The sequence below is a fragment of the Myxocyprinus asiaticus genome, chromosome 44 (assembly GCF_019703515.2).
Source record: "Myxocyprinus asiaticus isolate MX2 ecotype Aquarium Trade chromosome 44, UBuf_Myxa_2, whole genome shotgun sequence".
In the NCBI taxonomy this organism is placed as follows: domain Eukaryota; kingdom Metazoa; phylum Chordata; class Actinopteri; order Cypriniformes; family Catostomidae; genus Myxocyprinus; species Myxocyprinus asiaticus.
Genome location: NC_059387.1, coordinates 32,909,375 through 32,929,840, shown reverse-complemented (window position 1 = coordinate 32,929,840; position 20,466 = coordinate 32,909,375). Strand labels below are relative to the sequence as shown.

Genomic DNA, 20,466 nt, shown 5'->3' with positions numbered 1-20,466 from the left:
AAAAAATAATTTTGATTCCTTAAAAAAAGCAAAAAAGCTGGGTTACAGTGAGTCACTTACAATGGAAGTGAATGGGGGACCAATCTGTAAACGTTAAAATACTCACTGTTTCAAAAGTATAGCCACACACGACAAACAATATACTTGTTAACATGATTTTAGTCTGATGAAATCACCTTCTAACCTTTTCTGTGTAAAGTTATATCCAATTTTACAACTTCGTTGCCATGATGACGTAACACCATAAACTCTGTGATCGGGTAACTTTGTAGTCTGCTGCAAACATGATGATTTAAACAACTTTACAGTTCAAATAACACACAAGTTTTAACAAACAAATTAATGTAATTTGTCTAATAATAAAAATCTGCTTTTAAGCTTAAAATTATTTTTATCTTCACATTTCTGCTTTTAAACCCTCCGACAGTTTGCCCCATTCACTTCCATTGTAAGTGCCTCACTAGATTTTTGAGTTGAAATAATTTTTTGTTGTAATCAACATTTTGTGACAAAAGCTATGGATTGAGCTTAACTTGTACTGAACCAAGAATATTCCTTTAATTTCTGATATGTGAAGCACTTTAAGCTGCACTTAAAGAAAAAAATCAATTAAAAAATATAATGTGCGTTTCGTCCGGCTTGCGCATTATTTAGCAAGGTGTGCGATCTGTGTCTAATAATGCTGTAAAAACAAGTCACGTTCCATTTCCCAGCAATGCTTGGCATTATGAATAAATTATGCAGATTAGTGTGTACTGCTTAGCTTTACTTCTTTCCAATTTTAGATACGTATACTGCTGTTATTTTATTTGCTGTAACTTTCAGTTATTTGTTTTTTGGTGATTATTCAGAGCTCATTTTATACTTAATATGTTGTTTTTAGTTTTCACCATTCAGAAACCATTAGACTGTGAAGAATTTCAAAATAAGTCATCAATGTTAATTAATCTTATAACTTGTTCATTTACTTTGCGTGTGTTCGCGCCTTTGCGGGGCCCCCCCAGGCACGTCGGGGCCCTGGGTGGCCGCCTCTTTCGCCTGTAGGACAGGCCGGCCCTGAGTTGATGAGTTGAAGTGAACGAATCAGGCTTTTACACAAGATTTGCTGTTTATCGGAGAGACAAACATTTTTTTTAAAATTGCTTTTTAAGTGTGTACCATTATTATATAAAATACTAAGGATAAAAAATACGGGCTTTTAAATTTACATTTTTCTTTTTTATTATTTTTATTAGGAGCTGACTGGTTGTTTTGTATAAAAATAGTTCACATGTTACTTTAAAGTGATTATTTTTCTGCGAAATTATATAACATATGTACCAAAATTAGATAATATTAATAATTAGAAATATTCAGGCTACACTTACATTTTAAAACTTAGTAACATGTATGAAAGTTATATTGCTGGATCTGAGAAAAATCAAGTTTTGCAGACTAAATAAACAATGGAGAATATGGCCTTCAGGATATTTGTCATGGCTAGCATTGCCAGACGATGTATTGTCTGCTTTGACTATCTAGTTTTGCTCTGTTGTGGAAACAATGTTGCTGAATTGGTCATTCTGTTTGGTAAATATAAAATGGATCAAGGGTCCTTAAGGAGGCTCAACCCCCCTTTGTCCTTTACAATGGAAATGGGCTGTAAATCCAGAGCAATTATTGTTAAGCTTGTTTGAAGGCCTAACTGCTAAACAGAGCTGTGATCAGTATTTGCCTGAAACCATACAAAATCCTACTTTAAATCAAACTTTATTCTATAAACATTTCACAATTTAAATTAAAATATCTGTAGTGTAATTCATCTGGAAAAATGGGTTGGAGTACAATACCCGCACTGAAAAAACACATTTGTATTTGTCTTATTTTTCAGTAAAAATGTCTAACCATTCTTAAAACAAGATAAATTACTTGACAAGCAAAATGGCATAAGATATTTTGTCTTACTTTCAAAGAAATCTAACTAAATTTAGTGAGGTTTATGCTTAAAACAAGAAAAGCATGGTGTAGTGGGCTAAAGCACAAAGGTGGTAATCAGAAGGTTACTGGTTCGATCCCCACAGATCCCCACCATTGTGTCCTTGAGCAAGGCACTTAACTCCAGGTTGCTCCGGGGGGATTGTCCCTGTAATAAGTGTACTGTAAGTCACTTTGGATAAAAGCATCTGCTAAATGCATAAATGTAATGAAAAGCAATTTGCCAATGGGGTAAGAAAATTAAATGTTTTTCCTTTTGAAATAAAAGTTTTTAGTTGTTTAAGCCTTGAGGTTTACTCAACTTTGCCAGATTTCTCTAAAAAAAACTAAATTAATATCTTATGCCATTTTGCTTGTCAAATAAATCAATCTTGTTTTAAGAATATTTGATGTTTTTTACTTGAAAAGAAGAATAAATACTAATTAAGAAATCATTTTTGCAGTGCGGGTGCATAACAGCAATGAGAATTGTGGACATTTGCTTAAGTTTAATGAAAATAATTTCACAATACAAAAGTTTATTATGGTCCTAAAACAGGCTTTATTTTTATTTTTTATTTTTTTTGTGCATAAAGAAAATGAATTATGAATGTATGTTTCATTTTGATTGTGGGGTGAAATCACTGATATATACTGTATATAAAACTGGATCACTGATGCAACGTTAAACTGCCTGCAGGAGGTGAAGCCACCGGAAGTGTTCGAGCGGCCATCTTGGTATGCCCAACCTGGGCGAATTCCAGACGGTGTTTTTGCGCCCTTGAAGGGCACTGCGGGAAGGGGACACCGCACAAAGGGGTGTTCCATACGAAAGTGGGCTAATCAAGCCCTCCACAGAGGGCCCTTCCACAAGGCCGTCAGCGAAGGCTACATGCAATGGTCACTTCGAGGAAGTCATTTTACCATTTACGATCATGTGACCCTGGGTGGCGTGTCCTCGGGATATATTTTAAAGGTTGTCGATCAGAACATATTATATGTTACAAAAAGTATATTTATTTGCAACAACAAATTAACAGCAATAAATAAGAGGTTCCTGTTGTTGGAACAGCTGCGCTGCGTCGTCATGGTAACATTTCAGGCGAAGATAAAGTGGAAGTGAGGTATGTCTTTCATTTCATTACTTGAGACGTGAGTGCAGGGGCGTAGATTCCAGGGGTATGGGGGGGAGGTAACCAGCAAGTACAACCCCCCCATTATTTATACCATGATCAATGAAAACATGTAAATGCTTCATGCTGCAACCCTCCCAATGTTCAAGCCAAATCTACACCCTTATGTGAGTGCCCTACTCCCTTCAGAGTTCCCACTTCAAGGGCTCAGTCCTTCGGAGGGAGTAGGGTATAGGGATGCTCACTTCCGTTTGGAATTCGGCCACTGTCATAGAGCAGTAATGACAGGTGAAATAAAAACCCTGTTTCACCGTCTCCGACCTCCGCATACGACATACGTTGAATTTCACCCTCTAGTGACAATCATGTTTAATGTTCTTGCTATGGATAATATTCGTTACAAAGGAGAAGATGTACGCGCCGCGGATCGCGATGTTAGAGCATTCACCTGCCCCGGTGTTCAGTCTATCAGTGCAGCACAACAATCACCAAAGGAAGTGCCAAAACTGTCCACAAGTTGTAATGTAAGGATGAAAAACTGTAATATTTGCTTGTTTTGGAGGGTCCTTAAAAAAGTAAAACAGGGATTTTTAATTCGCCTAAAATGCCCGGGATCTGCCTGTTTTCATACTGAAGCGCTAGTCATACATGGACACGTGTCAAGTCATTTTTATTTGTATAGCGCTTTTCACAACATACATCGTTTCAAAGCAGCTTTACAGAAAATCATGCATTAACAAAAAAATGAAACTGTAATATCTAGACTTAGAGTGATCATTGTGTAGTTTGATTAAATATGATTGTAAGTTGTGTATAAAAAATAAATAATTCAATAATAATTGTATTTAGAACCCCAGTGAGCAAGCTGAAGTCGACTGCGGCAAGGCACACAAAACTCCATAAGATGTTGGTTAATGGAGAAAATATTGGGAGAAACCAGGCTCACTGTGGGGTCCAGTTCCCCTCTGGCTAAACAGCATGAATATAATGCCAATATTAGTTATTTATGTGCAGTGCAGGTCATATAATTCCTTACATTTATATAGCACTTTTCTAGGCACTTAAAGCGCTTTACATAGTATAGGGGGAATCTCCTCAACCACCACCAGTGTGCAGCATCCACCTGGATGACGCGACAGCAGCCATAGTGTGCCAGAATGCCCACCACACACTAGCTATTGGTGGAGAGGAGAGAGTAGAGTGATGTAGTCAATTCAGGGATGGAGATTATTAGGAGGCCATGATAGATAAGGGCCAATGGGGGGAATTTGGCCAGGACACTCTGGTTACACCACTACTCATTACGAGAAGTGCCCTGGGATTTTTAATGACCACAGAGAGTCAGGACATGGTTTAACGTCTCATCCAAAAGACAGTGTTTTTTTACAGTGTAGCGTCCCCGTCACTATACTGGGGCATTAGGACCCACACAGACCGCAGGGTGAGCACCCCCTGCTGGCCTCCCTAGGTCATGGTTTAAGATTAGTAAACTAAGTAAGTGTTAAGGTCCAGTGTTTAAACATTAATCTTATGGTTCATAAAAAATCTTTTTTTTTTTAGAACTATAAGATTAATGATTAATGTCTTTACATCTATGTGAACTTCTGCAGTTAATCCATTATGGACTTCATTGTCCTTCGTTAGTTGGCTGATGAAGTCTTTTGTTGGCAATTAAATGATAGTCTATGTATTCCATTTCAAGAGTGTTGTCCATTAATAGACAAAGATGATGCAGGCAAAGATCAGTGAGGTGCATCGCAGTTCAACTGGAAGGTCATTTCGGTGAGGTTCGGTGGGGTCCATCCTAAGTCCAAGGTTCAGGCAGTGGCATATGAAGTATGCGATGTCTTACAGTTGGAGATGGCATCAGTTCATCCTCTGAAGTCCATCGTAAAAGACTGAAGTGATGTCTGGCTAGCACCAGCTGCATTTAGTCGTCATCACTCAGAGACACATAGCAGTGAAGTCCGACACCAAAGAGGAAAGGAGCTGGATCTGGCCGGCTCTGGTAACCTCGGGATATGAATGGAAACAAATAGAATAATATTAGCGTAGATGTCATTCAATTTTATGCAGAGTTACAGATTATGATAGATGTTTCTGGTTCTGGCAGACCTAACTAAAGCAGCCTAATTGTGAGTTGATGGATAAATTATGTGTATGCCTGGCTAAATAATGAGTCTTTAGTCTAGACTTAAACTGAGCGAGTGTGTCTGCATCCCAAACAGTGTTAGGGAAATTATTCCATAGTTTAGGAGCCAAAAAGCAAAAGGGTCTACCTCCTTTTGTGGATTTTGATATTCTAGGAACTATTAACAAGCCAGAATTTTGTTATCATAATGAACATGATGGAATATAGCGTGTCAGAAGGTCACTTAAGTACTGTGGAGCTAGACCATTCAAAGCTTTGTATGTAGTTAACAGAATTTTAAATTGTTACATTGGCTACCTGTTAAATTTCGTATTAATGATAAAATGGGGCTAATATGATCAATTGGTTCAAAACGCAGCTGCCACAATGCTGACTAGAACCAAGAAATATGAAGTTTATTCATTAATCTTGCTGGACATCCTCCCAGTAATGCATTACAATAATCTAGTCTTGAGGTCATGAACGCATGAATTAGCAACAGAGAGCATGTGTCGTAATTTAGCAATATTTCTGAGGTGGAATAATGCTGTTCTACAAACATTGGAAATGTGTTTTTCAAAGGACAGATTGGTATCAAATATAACACCCAAGTTCTTTGCAGTAGAAGACGATGTAACAGTAGACAAGAGTCAATTTTATATTATATTTTAGCAGCTTTTTTTTTTTTTTTTTTGAGGTTTTTGGTCCAATAATTAGTGCTTCTGTTTGTTGGAATTGAGTAGAAGGAAATTTCTCATATCATTGATACACTGCTAATTTGGAGAATTGTGATTTTTTTTTTTTATAATTTAATTTATAATTGTATTTATTTATCACATGTTATACATTTGCACATAGAGAGTGAATTTCTTTTTTTTTTTTCACATATCCCAGCTAAGCTGGGGTCAGAGTGCAGGGTCAGCCATGACATGGCACCCCTGGAGCAGATAGGGTCAAGGGCCTTGCTCAGGGGCCCAACAGTGGCATCTTGGCAGTGCTGGGGCTTGAATCCCCAACCTTTTGATCAGTAAGCCAGAGCCTTAACCGCTGAGCCACCACTGCCCCCCTGAATTTTCATTGGGTTTAGAAGAAATATAAAGTTGGGTATCGTCAGCATATCAGTGGAAACTTATTCCATGATTCCTGATCATATCTCACAGGGGAAACATGTATAAGGAGAAAAACAGAGGCCCTAAAACTGATCCCTGTGGCACTCCATACTTAACTTTTGTTTGATTTGACAATTCCTCGTTTACACATACACCAAAACCATGCTAATGCAAGTCCACTAATGTCTACATAATTCTCCAGCCTATTCAAGAGAATGCCATGATCTATGGTGTTGAAGGCAGCACTAAGATCTAAAAGCACTAGAAGAGAAATGCAGCTGTGATCAGATGATAAGAGTAAGTCATTTGTAACTCTGATAATTGCAGTCTCTGTACTGTGATGGGGCCTAAATCCTGACTGAAATTGTTCATATATACTATTTCTCTGTAGAAGTTAACACAGTTGGGAGGACACTACCTTTTCTAGTATTTTCGACATAAATGGTAGATTTGAAATCGGTCTGTAATTAGCCAATTCCCCAGGATCAAGCTGTGGCTTCCTAATAAGCGGTTTGATAACTGCCATGTTAGTTTCTTGGGACATGTCCTAAGGATAGCGAGGAGTTCATAATATTAAGAAGAGGTTCTGTGATTACAGGGAATACCTTTTTTAAGAGCTTAGTTTGTATTGGATCTAAGCTTTTGATTATTTGATAAGTTTTGTTAGCTCTTCATGACCTATGACAGCGAAGGATTGAAGTTGCTCGTGAAGAGACCCTGTTTTCTGAGGTGCTGTGACAGTTGATTACTCATAAAATTGAAATAATCAGAAATCAAACTGGAACTACACAAAGAAATTCATGAAGTCATTACTCTTGTGCTGCAACGGAATTTTTGGTTCAGTCGAGGCTTTATTCCTAACCAATTTATCCACAGTACTGAATAAACACCTAGGATTGTTGTGGTTATTTTCTATGAGTTTGCTCAAATATGCTGACCTGGCAGCTTTTAGTGCCTGTCTGTAGCTACAGACACTATCCTTCCATGCACCACGAAATATCTCTAATTTTGTATTCTTCCGCTTGCATCATTGTACCATGGTGCAGGCCTTTTTTCTTGAATTTCCTTTAATCGAAGGAGGGCGACACTATCAAGAGTGCTAGAGAAGACTGTTTTTATATTTTCTGTTATTACATCAAGTTCTTCAAGACTTTTTGGCTTACTGAGTATTTGAGACAAATCTGGAAGATTATTAGTGAAGCTATCTTTAGTGGTCGAAAGAATAGTTCTACCTGAATGATACCATGGTGTAGATTGAGAGATCATTATCTCGTCTCTTCTTTGCTGCGATCGGCTAATGATAAAGATATCATCGCTCTGCAGTAGAATTTCTATAGTATCAACATCAACGCCATATGACAGAATTAAATCTAGCATATGATTATGGCGATGAGTTGGTCCTGTTACATATTGTCTGACTCCAAGAGAGTTGAGAATATCGATAAATGCTAATCCCAATGTGTCATTTTCATTATCTATGTAAATGTTGAAGTCACCAACAATTAAAGCTCTATCTACATTAACTACTAGATCAGATAGAAAATTTGCTAATTCACCAAGGGAGGCCCTGGGTGATCTATATACTGTAGCAAGGGCAAAAGACACCAGAAATTTTTATTTATATCTGACGTGGTCACATTAAGCATTATTAGTTCAAAAGACTTAGACTTATATCCTGTCCTCTGAGTAACACCAAAAACGTAACTGTAAATTGTAGCAACACCTCCTCTTCGACTCTTCAGACGAGGCTCATGTTTATAACAATAACCTGAGGGAGTAAATCCATTTAAACTAATACATTCATCCGGTTTAAGCCAGGTTTCAGTCAAACTATGATCTGTAATAATTTCATTTACAATTGCAATTTTGGTAGAAAGAGATCTAATGTTTAGTAGCCCTACCTTTATATGATGTTTATCTTCAATTTCTTTTCTTTCTTTTTTTCAAGTTTGACCTTAATCAAATTTTTTCTAAATGATTTATTGAGGGGTTTGTGTTTGGTAGTTCGGGGAACAGACACAGTCTTTATATGATATCTAGGTGATACAGTCTCTACGTGTTGTAGTTTGTGTGACCTGTGTGACGTCTCAAGGCAGCTAGCAGATGTTCGGATTAACCAGTTTGTCTGCTTCCTGACCTGGGCCCCAGTTAGTCAAATACTATCACTATTAAGACTATGAGCCAAATCACTAGAGAGGAGAGCGGCACCTTTCCTGGAGGGATGGAGTCCGTCTCTCTTTTGCAGGTCAAGTCTACCCCAAAAGCTCTTCCAATTGACTATAAATCTTGTGCTATTCTCTGGACACCTCTCAGACATCCAGCCATTCAGTGACACTGATCTACTATAAACCATAAGTCATAAATACGTGTTCATTAGCCATTTAAACCTAGCGTATCAGTTTAATTTTAACCAGCTTTGCTTGTCTCCCTCTCTGCGCATGATAGAGGGAGAGAGAGAGTGCACGCTCTTATTCAAGTGACCGCGAGAAAAAGGCACTTTTTGATGAAAACATAAAACATGTAACTCTGAACAAACACTTCAATGTTCCCAATAAATACATCTGAAAATGTCTGTTTGTATCTTACCTCAGTTTCAGTGAACTTGTTTGCATTCAGCTGATCTGTTTGTGGTGGATAATGTTTGACATAGATACACATAACTCACTCGCGCTTTCAAGAAACAGGAACAATTCCCAACTTTAAATAAATAAATAATTACATGTGTAGGATGTTTGAATTGCAGGGATGTACATGAACATTTCAGATATAAATCAGTGATTGAATGACTAATGTTTACTTGATGAAATGAGATGATTTCCTATTAAGTCAATAGGGACATTGGAGTGTTTGTGCATAGCCATATAGCGGCGCAGTGGCTTCACTGATATGACGTCATTAGCAATCCAGTTCTATATATCCCCTTGTATCCAGTGTTTTCACCCGCATCAGTGTTTATTCTTAGCTGGTAAAGTATTACATTTGTAGAAGTTGTCAAAAAACATGTGAATTTATAGCGCAGATACTTCACAGGGTAGAGATGTCCGTTTTTTTTTTCGATGACATGAAGCGATGGTCCGAGGTTAGTTACATTGATATCATTAACTACTCTGAGTTATGACAGCCAATAACTGCATAAGTTGAGCGTGAAATTAATTTGTACTCCAAATAACACTTAAACGGTTGATGTTTTTCCATCTGAATCACTTGTTTCGGTTAGTTTTACACTGCATCTTGAGACAAGAAACAGAAAACAGGCAGTTAGAATCATTATGGTGCCACCCAGTGGTTGCTCAGGAAAACTGTGGATATCAGTGAGTGAAATCTAAACAGGTTTTCTTTAGATTCACCCTCATATTTATTTTTGAAAATCAGTCTCTTGCTTTGGAGCGCACCTGCGGCGACCGTTGGGAGACCGAGAGAAAATCTTCAGACTTCGCTGAATAAAACAATTTACCTTACCTGTGTACATATCTATTACTAAAAAATTAAGCAGAAAAAAAAAAGTTATTCAAGCCAACGACGCTGAAATGTCAGATCCAAAGATTCACGTTGAGACACAATTTTGACAGACATACCGTGGAAAAAAACAGAGAACGTCCTGTGTGTGAATCGAACCAAGTATCTCGACCAAATTCCTTTCAGCTTGGACCAGCGCTCAAATTTCAACCACATCTGATTCGGGAGAAATGTGAAGAACTGATCATGGAAGGATTTGCTGGAAGACGATACAACCATGACGCTTGCCGGTCCATCTCAAAGAATGTGCGAGGGAATATTTTGTCCATGTTGAAGACGATGTTCGACCGTTATCGGTTTGTCATTCATATCGCGGTCGGCGGGAAAATGGGCCAATCAGTGAAGATTGCGAGCCGGGCTCTGTGGGACGCTAATGCCGACAACTACGTCACAATCAACTATGAAAATGGCGAACTGTATGCGGTGACAATGGTTTTCGCAATCTACTTCGAGTGATGCATTGAAATGCGTTAATTGTTTTTGCACAAATACATAAGCAACTTTGCCATTTTTTATTTTGTATCCTCTGAACAAAAAGTAAAACTATAAAGTCAGTATGTAGAAAAAATATTGTATGTATACAAGGAATATGATACAAAGATAGCAGAACAAGTCTGTTCATTAAATATATTGTACAAAATGACTGAAAGATTGTGTGTCCTCTTTCAAAAGGCCATGTTTACATCACATATATAAGTGCATCCTGCAATAACACAAGCTACTCTAAAGCTACTAACTAAGCAGTTAGCTTTAAGTAAAGTCAGTGCACATCCCTTTACACATTACACACATCCATTGATGTGCCCAAGAGAAAACCTGGCAGTCCCTTAGAGATATGGCACATTTTAAAGGACTATTCAGGATTCAACACAAGTTAAACTCAATCAGCAGCACTTGTGGCTTAACGTTGATTACCACAAAAAATAATATCAACTCGTCCCTCCTTTTCTTTAAAAAAAGTAAAAATCGAGGTTACAGCATCAGTGAGGCACTTACAATGGAAGTGAATGGGGCCAATTTTTATAGGGTTTAAAGACGGAAATGTGAAGCTTATAATTTTATAAAAGCACTTACATTCATTTTTCTGGTAAAACGTGTGTATTATTTGAGCTATAAAGTTGTTTAAATAATCTTTTTTATGGCCTTTTATGGTCGGTTGACAGTGTTACGTTGTCATGGCAACGAAGCTGCAAAATTGGAAATGACATTACATGGAAAATGTAAGCGATTTTACCACACTAAAATCATGTTAACACATAAAATGTTTACATCTTGTGGCTATACTTTAGAAACAGAGTATTTTAATGGTTACTGATTGGCCCCATTCACTTCCATTGCAAGTGCCTCACTGTAACCCAGATTTTTGCTTTTTTTTTTTTTTTTTTTTTTTAAGAAAAGGAGGGACAAATCAAAATTAATTTTTGTGGTAATCAACATAATGCCTATTCATTAAGCTTAACTTGTGCTGAACCCAGAATATTCCTTTAAGAGAGTGGATTAGCAAACCAAGAGTAAGTTCGACTTGTAGGCTAGTACCGTGCATTGGGAAATGCGTGCAAATAACTGCAGGTATCGTAAGGACCATCCCCTAAAGGCAATGACGCTTTCCTCAGTAATTGATGTTCTCATCTTCCTCCACCTCTTCATCATCCTCAGCAGCATGTGTACTGGAGGTATCTTCATAGACGAGGCAGATTCCAGCGGCATTAAGTAGCGCCTCAAGACTGCTTCGACTTACATATAAGCTCATATTTATGTTGGGGTGTGCCGATCTCAATTCTTCGAGTTTACTCCATGCCTAATACACATACAAAAACAGATTAAAATGAATTATATTGGAAATGGATGCTAAAACTTGAAGGGATAGTTCACCCAAAAATGAAAATTCTGTTCTCAATTACTCACATTTATGTCACTCATTGTATGGACAAAAAAAACATTATTTCAAAATATCTTCTTTAGTGTTCCACAGAAGAAAAAATGCATACAGGTTCGGAGTGAATAATAACAGAATTTTCATTTTTGAGTAAGTCAACATGAAATGAAGTTTGCAATCCGTTTTACTTGCGTAATGTGACATCTTTTCGAGTGAAACAGGATATTCAAAGAGAAATAAATGAAGGGCTGTACCTGATTCATCGATCATGAATTGATTGGATCTTGAAAATTGGTCTCTATTACAGGTGGTTAGAAAAAAAAGAAGGCTTAGTGATGTCAGTCGAAAAGGAAAGTCATTGCAAAGTTGGAGCAATTGCATTTTGATGAAAGATTGCAAAGACAAAATTTGCATTCTTTGGAAAAACGTGCACTGATTAACCGTTCGCAATAAGACCACGGAACATGTTTTAATAAAGTTAATGTGGTCAATTGTTTTTCTCCCAAATTTGGAATGCCCAATTCCCAATGCGCTCTAAGTCCTCGTGGTGGCGTAATGACTCGCCTCAATCCGGGTGGCGGAGGACGAATCTCAGTTGCCTCCTCGTCTGAGACCGTCAATCCGCACATCTTATCACGTGGCTTGTTGAGCGCGTTACCGAGGAGACATAGCACGTGTGGAGGCTTCACGCTATACTCCACAGCATCCACGCTCAACTCACCACGCTCCCCACCGAGAGCGAACCACATTATTGCGACCACAAGGAGGTTAACCCAATGTGACTCTACCCTCCCTAGCAACCAGGCCAATTTGGTTGCTTAGGAGACCTGACTGGAGTCACTCAGCACGCTCTGGATTCGAACTCGTGACTCCAGGGGTGGTAGTAATGTGGTCAATTTTGATTTCATGTTGACTTTACATCCCAGAACATGCCAAGGCAGTGATACCTCTTGAACTTTTCAAATTGAAAATACAACATGAGGCGCCTTTCCACCATTGGGCCAAATGGTTCTGAACATGGTGAGTAACACGGTTCGGTAATGTATGATTAAAAAAATCTTTCATCGGCTAGGATTTCTCAGCACTGTTAGCTAACCGTACTCAGGACAGAAAACCAGGCAGGTAGAACGGCTTTAGTGACGGAACGCCTCACAATTGGCCACATCATGTCAATAAGCCCAGATTGGTATTGAACGGCATGATGGTAGAAAAGTGACTACGGTAAGGACACACATACCTGCTGGAAGTTGCCTTGTTGGCAGCAGTGTTCCACTAGAAACCCATACACATCTCCAACATGTACCGCAGGGTCCAGATCCTTCTCTTTCAGCAGAGACTCACACACACGCACTGCTACCACTGTATCCTCTTCATGCAAACTAAACACACACAGGTGCATACACAAAAGTATACACAAGTGTTGACAGCGTGCACAAATAAAACATTAAAGAGAGAAAATGGAGAGAGACTTGAAAATGTTTCTTAAGTACCTTCATGCCTGAATGAATCTCTTAATAAGGCTGAGTCTGTGTGTTAGTATAAGAAGTCTGCTGTCTGCCTTGTCTTCACTATGACTCTTAGCTTTAGTCAAACACTTGCACGCCTACGTCAGAGCGCCATACGCCTTCTCATAATTCTGATAATCATCGATTTCCACCTGTCAAAGGAATCACTGCATTTCCTTTTTTTTACATTTACTTAAACTCGTATAACTTTTGTAGCTTCTGCAGAACACAAAGATATTTAGATGGAGATATGAGGTGTTTTTGTCAATATAATGCAAGTCAATGGGGTCACTTTTAAGCTCCAAAAAAGTAATCCATAACACTCGTATCACTTCAGAAGGCATGGATTAAACCACTGGAGTCACATGAGTAACCTTTATGTTGCCTTTATGTCCTTCTTGGAGCTTGAAATTTTTGGACCCCATTGACTTGCATTGTATGGACAAAAACACCTCATAGCTCCATCAAAATATCTTCGTTTGTGTTCTGCAGCAGATGGCAAAAGGGTGAGTAAATGATGAGAGAATTAGCATTTTTGGGAGAACTATTCCTTTAAAATCTTATGCCATTTTGCTTCTCAAGTAAATATATCTTGTTTTAAAGATGTTTAGATATTTTTACTGAAAAGCAAGACAATAATACTGATTAAGAAAGTTATTTTTGTAGTACTCCCGGACACACACTTTCCGTACCTCAGTACAGGCCTCATAGAAGCCAGCGAACAGGTCAAGGGCTCGTCCCTTTGTGTAGAAGCCAATAATATTCTTCATGATCTCTGGGTCATTCCTCCAGTCCAGTGACTGCAAGTAGTTTGCTGCCATAACATAAATTTCCTTCTGTCTGGAAACACCCGCAAAATACACGATTTTCTCTGTATCGTCAGATTTCAATAGTGCTCGCATCGCCTGTCAATAAAAAAGAAAAGAACAAAAACTGAAAAGCATGATATCAATTCTCTAGAGAAGGCTGGTGAAAACTTATTTCAGAGTGATATAAGATATATAAAATGACATGAAATACTGTTTTGAACTTTATTTGAGAGACATAAAACTAGCACAGCTTTGTAGGAAATTGTTACCTGGAACGACGGTCAATTATTCATTAATATTTGGACATGAAATGCAGCAAATACATAGTCTTATTTCACAGCTTTGTGGAAAATTTGGTTCTGATTGGTCAGTTGCAGCATTCTAAGTAAATTTGTGTCATTTACAAAGACGAAGAAAATCTTTCTTTCAAAATGAGAGTCTGAGTTTTAGCTGATCTAGCCAAACTTTGATCTTGTTGCCGGCCTGTGTGTATTTCTTAGTTGCTAGGTGGTAGTTGCCTTGCCACATACAACAGTCAGTGATTCTCTCCAGCAGTTCCTTTCGTTCTGTCTCAGACAGATGGGTTGAGTCTCACGACACCGTCAGACTTTCAGCCAGATCTTCGGTAATGATCAAACTCTGGTCCAAACACAACTGGAGCGCCTCATTGTACTACACACAGAAACACACAAATTCACATACGGTGTTTCTGCACTTTTTACACTGTGGACTTCTTGAAAGTAAAATCTCGATTAAACATTTTTTACACTCTCACTAATTTTATTTTATGTTTTACTTTGGCTACTAAAAGTGTATGTACATACATCACAGGAGATTTGTATAATTTTATCTGAACGTCCTGAAAATACCCATCACAGTGTGATTTCCAGCACATCTCAAATTCTGTGTTGTGTTTAATAGAATTCTGTGCTGGAAATGACACTGATGGAAATTACATTTTTAATGTTTGTGTTTATAGATATTTAATGATGTATATGGTCACCTTTTGGCTACCACCAATAATTCCACAGCTTTCTGGTACTGTGCGTGTTTTATGAAGAAATCAGAGCAGCGTGCTAGTAAGGCAGGATCACTGGTCTCATTCAGGTCCTCTGCAATCAACTGCAGGGCTCCAAACTGCTCTGTGGCAAAAGCTAATTCCAAAGCCTTGGAGACATGACCTGCTTAGAAAGAGAGAGAGAGAGAGAGAGAGAGAGAGAGAGAGAGAAATAAGTGGAATGTCTTATCATAAGCTATCAGCATCACCTGGTGGTAAACTCAGTCACAGCATGTACTTGTATGTAAAAAAGGAATGCATCTTATTGACAAATCTACCGTGTAGGTGCATGATACCTTATGATAAAGCATAACAGCTCTGTCCATGTGTGTTGCTTTTTCTTCGTAATACATGGCCGTGTCCATCATGTCCTCTGGGTTGCTAAACAATGCCAGATTCATGAGCTGCTCGTCCAAGTTATTCTCTTTACAAAGTCGGATGGCATTGTTATAGGCTTGAGCTCGTGTGTAGAAGTGCACTGATTGGCTGATTTCATCCTGACCTTCATACTGACGTGCAACATGATATGATGCAGCTCTATTTCCTGTCTCATTGGCTCACTTGCCTGTGAACAGATATTCAATTGGTTGCATCAAGATTGTAATGGTATTTTAAGGGGGAAGAATTACTGATAAAACGCATGTCAAAACATATAGATTAAATGCATGTAGTCAGAAAAACTTCATTTAATTTAGTTGAATAGAATAACACACCCCTCCTAATACCTTTTGAATGTTCCCCAGATAACAGTGAACGTGCACACGATGTGTGTCTGACTTCTCAAAACTACAGAGAAGGCAAAGATAGAAGAGAGTTAAAGGAATGTTCTGGGTTCAATACAAGTTAAGCTCAATTGACAGCATTTGTGACTTATTGTTGATTACATTTTTACATTTATGCATTTGGCAGACGCTTTTATCCAAAGCGACTTACAGTGTATTACATGTATACATTTTATCCGTTTGTGTGTTCCCTGAGAACCGAACCCATGATCTACAGGAACAGACATGATTACTATCAAAAATTATTTTTAGACATCCCCCCCTTTCTAAAAAAATAAAGAACTTGCCATTAAAGTAAATTGGACCAGTTTATGAATGTTAAATACACAGTTTTAAGAGTAAAACACAAGACACAAACATTATAGGTGTCAACATGATTTTAGTGTGATAGATTCAGGGATTTACCGGTGTTACGGCATTTACCAGATTACGTCGTCATGACAACAAAGTTGTAAAATTGGCTATTTTATCACATTAAAATCATGCTAACACATTTTAAATTTTAACTGAAGAATTAATATATATATATATATATATATATATATATATATATATATATATATATATATATATATATATATAATAAGTGCTTTTATAAAATTATAAGCTTTACATTTCTGCCTTTTAAAGAATGTTCCGGGTTCAATACCAGTTAAGCTCAATTGACAGCATTTGTTGCATAATGTTGATTACCACAAAAATTAGTTTTGACTCGTCCCTTTTTTTTAAAAAAAAAAAACTGAAAAGGTTATCACACTAAAATCATGTTTACACACATATCGTTTATGTCTTGTGGCTAAACTTTTGAAAAAGGGAGTATTTTCACATTCAAAAATTGACCCCCATTCACTTCCACTGTAAGTTGCTCACTGTAACACAGAAGGTTTTTTTTTTTTCTCCCATTTTCTCCCCAATTTGGAATGCCCAATTCCCAATGCGCTCTAAGTCCTCATGGTGGCATAGTGACACACCTCAATCCAGGTGGCGGAGGATGAATCTCAGTTGTCTCCACGTCTGAGACCGTCAATCCCCGCATTTAGTCAATTTAGTCAAATTCATTTATGCAAATTACGTAGCTACGGTGCTGTAGACGTAAAAATATATTATCACAGCAGTTTTTACAAGTGATGTCAGCTCATATGCACAATCATATTTAACAAAAGAGATATCGATGATGAAAAGCGAACCTACAAAGAAAATGCACAGAAAACATAGCTTTTTACCCCATGCTTCACATGTTAAACGGGTTTGTTTCATCTGTTTGTGGTCTGTAGAGCTCGTAAAAAAGTGTTAATGAAGCACCACTGATCATGCATACATGTATATAACCTGACTGTGTTTTTGCTCTATAGATGTGTGTCAGCATTCTCAATCCCGAACATCATCATCTCGGATTATCTCCACAAATATCTGTCTCTTGCACTGGCTCCTGTGTGCAAATAAACAATATCTGCAAGAAAAGGAAAGGCTAATTTTCCCCTCATTGAATGGGAGGATAATAAAGAAAGGAAGATTAGAAATGTTCTCTTTTTTTCCGTTTTAAATTTATACATAAAAGTTCTATATTTGATGGCCATTGTTTTCTTATGTGGGTTGATTTTGTCAAAGATATGGGCTTTAGCAAATCTTGATGTTCCTCGGCATTTTCATAGTTTGTAAAACAATAGCCCTGATATGTTAAAATCATTATGTTTATAGTTTTAAAGTAAAGTTATCAAAATGTATTTGTTAGATAAGGTTATTAAGTCATGTTTTTCCTTCAGCAAGATCTTAAGGACTTATGGCCAGACCTTAAAAAATCTTAATTGAATACCCGTGAATATTTTAATAAAACACACAGTTTTATGTAACATGTTATTTACAATAAAAGTGCTAGATAAATATAGTAAAATGTTTGGGCTCCATCAAGTTTTCATTTGGATAATCTGGCCCCTGCAAGAAAGTAATTGAAGAGCCCTGGTATAGATCATAGAGTAAAGAATATATAATCTTAAAGGAATATTCCAAATTTAATACAAATTAAGCTCAATCAACAGCATCTGTGGAAAAATGTTTATTACCATAAAAGAAAATTCAACTCATCCCTTGTTTAAACATATATATATATATATATATATACACACTCACAGACCACTTTATTAGGTGCACCTGTACATCTGCTTATTCATATCTGCATGATTTTATACATTACACTGCTGCCACACGATTGGCTGATTAGATAAATCGCATGAATAAGTAGGTGTACAGGTGTACCTAATAAAGTGGCCAGTGAGTATGTATATACTGTATATATACTGTTCATTTATTTGTTTATTTGGCAAGTAGTCTTGTAATAAGCTGAATAATGAGCAGTCAGACGGGCATATCCACAAAATAAACACTAACAGAACTCCGACGCAAACCGGAGGTTGATTTCAGCTGTTCAGTGATTTCTTTCTTCTCAAATTACATCATTTCAAATCAAATCAATATTTTATGTCCATGTATTTATATAATCGGTTAGTAGACTTGGAATAAGTGGTCGGGTTTATTGTGCGATAACAACCAGCTGACTGTACATTATCCCTTACTTAACCTTATCTGTGTTAGAACTTACTGTATATCCAATACCAGGATACAGAGTTTCGTTGTCATGACAACAAAGTTGTAATATTGGATATAATTTTAAACAGCTAAGGTTAGCAAGGAATGTTATCATCATTTGTTCCACTTCAAAGAGAACCGTTCCAGCTATGCATGGAATGAGCCCATCAACACCCAACACACTCTGACGCTCTCTTTCGTGCCCTTTCTGTCCACTCCCATCTGGTTTTTATTTATCCAAAATCCCCACATTCCCCCTCTCTCCATCTCTTGCTCGGTTCAGTGCTTTAGTAGACACAGATGTGAGCAATTTATTAAAGTTAGGCAACAGGAAATTCCCTCAAACTTCAGGGGCCCAGAACTACAGCAGGAAAAAAAAACAGCCAAGTACAGAGAGAAGTGAACGTCACCAAGCAAACCCACCCTGTACGGTTATGAAAAACATCAAAATAAACGAGATTTTAGAATTTTCTTAAGAGGTGCTTGTCTGTGCAAAAGTCCCCAGCACAATGCTAAGATGCTGCTGCTGTGTTGTTTCTAAAGTGTTCTGAGTGGCTTTGGTGTGTTGCTAAGTGGTTACTATGGTTTTCTGGGTGGTTGCTGACTGTCCCAAGTCAATAGAGCCCACCCCCAAGTCTCTATGAAATTCTGGTCACTAGATATGACTCGGATCACTCCTTCAATGTAAGAGATTTTCTTATCTTGATGTTGATAAAAAAAGATCTGCATCATGACACAATGGATTTTAAGTTAAAATGTATATAAATATAAAAGTGAAAGTGGATATTTTAGGTGCTGTAACTGGTTACAATTTCATTCTTTCTTTTTTTTTATATATTTGTAATCACATTTTTGCCTTCACTAGTAGTGATTGGAAAAGTAAGGAATTTGATTCCAGTTCTGATTCCTTTTAATAATTTTGGTTCCTTAACAGATCCATTAATTATTCTTTTTGGAAGAAATATTTGGAAATAAGAAATTCTTATTGGATTTACTGCCCTTAGCAGTCTGTTACCAAAAGATGAGATAATTTAATTAAAAAAATGTGCAAAGAATATGTTCTGTTCAAATATGAAATTATTTCATTCATTCACTTTTACAAAACACCACCAATTACAACAAAACTCATAATGTGTATCTTCAACTGGATGGCTGTTGAAATGTGTAGTTGTTGTAAATTACTCTGAAATCTTGGTTCAAGTCAAACAGGATGAAGTGAATTACTTGTGGTAATCGAAGTGTTTGATTCACTAAATAGAACCAGCTGATAAAATTAATTTGTACAGTAGGAATCACTGTATGTTTTCCAGTGTAGATTCAAAAGAATCGACTAGTAAGAGTCATTTGTTTGTGAACTGGGCTACACTGGTCGCACTATGTTATACGGTGTAGATTCAAAAGAATCGAATCATAAGGGTCACTTGTTTGTGAATTGGATTACACAGGTTGGGTGGTGTATTTTGTGCTGTAGATTCAAAAGAACCTGTTCATAAGAGTCATTCGTTTGTGAATCAGACAACACTGGTCACAATGTATGTTTCTCACTGTAGATTCAAAAGAACCGGCTCATAAGAGTCATTCGTTGGGGAATCGGGCTACACTGGTCGTGCTGAATGTTTCTCGCTGTAGATTCAAAAGAGCCAGCTCATAAGAGCTGTTCATTCGTGAACCGGGCTACATTGGTTGTGCTGAATGTTTCTCATATATTCAAAACCGGCTCATAAGATTCATTTGTTTATTATTCATTATTTGACTATTAAGCATGTTTTTGCAACCACATCGGCGGAAGAATGCACGTTTGTAAACCGTTAACGGAACCGAAAGCCATGGAAATCATTTGAATCTGTTTTTTTAAATGGGCTCTTCTTGGTTCCCAACCCTATTCACTTGTTCATTTTAAATTGTCCTGCATTGTGACAAATGTTCTCAGTTAATAAGACGTCATAAAAACTGCAGGCATTATAGCTATAAAGGAAAAAAGCTATTTAAAATAGTTTTACATGTACAGCTAC

General features: G+C 37.3%; 1 pseudogene; it reads right to left on the bottom strand.

Annotated features, from left to right (window-relative positions):
• Positions 1-10,348: 10,348 nt before the first annotated feature.
• LOC127434546 (intraflagellar transport protein 140 homolog) overlaps positions 10,349-20,466 on the bottom strand; it is a 47,073-nt pseudogene continuing 36,955 nt past the window's right edge.